Source organism: Austrofundulus limnaeus, unplaced genomic scaffold (assembly GCF_001266775.1).
Source record: "Austrofundulus limnaeus strain Quisiro unplaced genomic scaffold, Austrofundulus_limnaeus-1.0 Scaffold1072, whole genome shotgun sequence".
NCBI classification, from domain to species: Eukaryota; Metazoa; Chordata; class Actinopteri; order Cyprinodontiformes; family Rivulidae; genus Austrofundulus; species Austrofundulus limnaeus.
Genome location: NW_013953474.1, coordinates 1 through 393, shown reverse-complemented (window position 1 = coordinate 393; position 393 = coordinate 1).

The following is a 393-nucleotide window of genomic DNA, read 5'->3' as shown; positions in this document are numbered from 1 at the left end:
CATTTTTTTTCATATCAGGTAAAAGCACAACTGAAGAAAATGGGTCATGCTCGGCCCATGGACATCTTCCTCGGTCACGAGATTGATCAAATGCAGCGGGTCATAAGTCTGGTCCGAAACACTCTGACTGACCTGAAGTTGGCCATAGATGGATCCATCATCATGACTGAGGACCTGCGGGATGCACTGGACTGCGTTTATGATGGACGCATTCCAGCTCGCTGGATGGAGGTCAGTCGCCTTGAAACAAAACTAAACACGCAACTTGATGATGAAATGCTTGTTGTTTTCAAAGGCCATCTTTGACTCTGCCGTTTTCAGTACCTAACCTAAAGTTTGACTCCAGGCTTCAGAACGAGGCTACTGAAGAGTAGAGGGAGGAAGGGGCTGGGC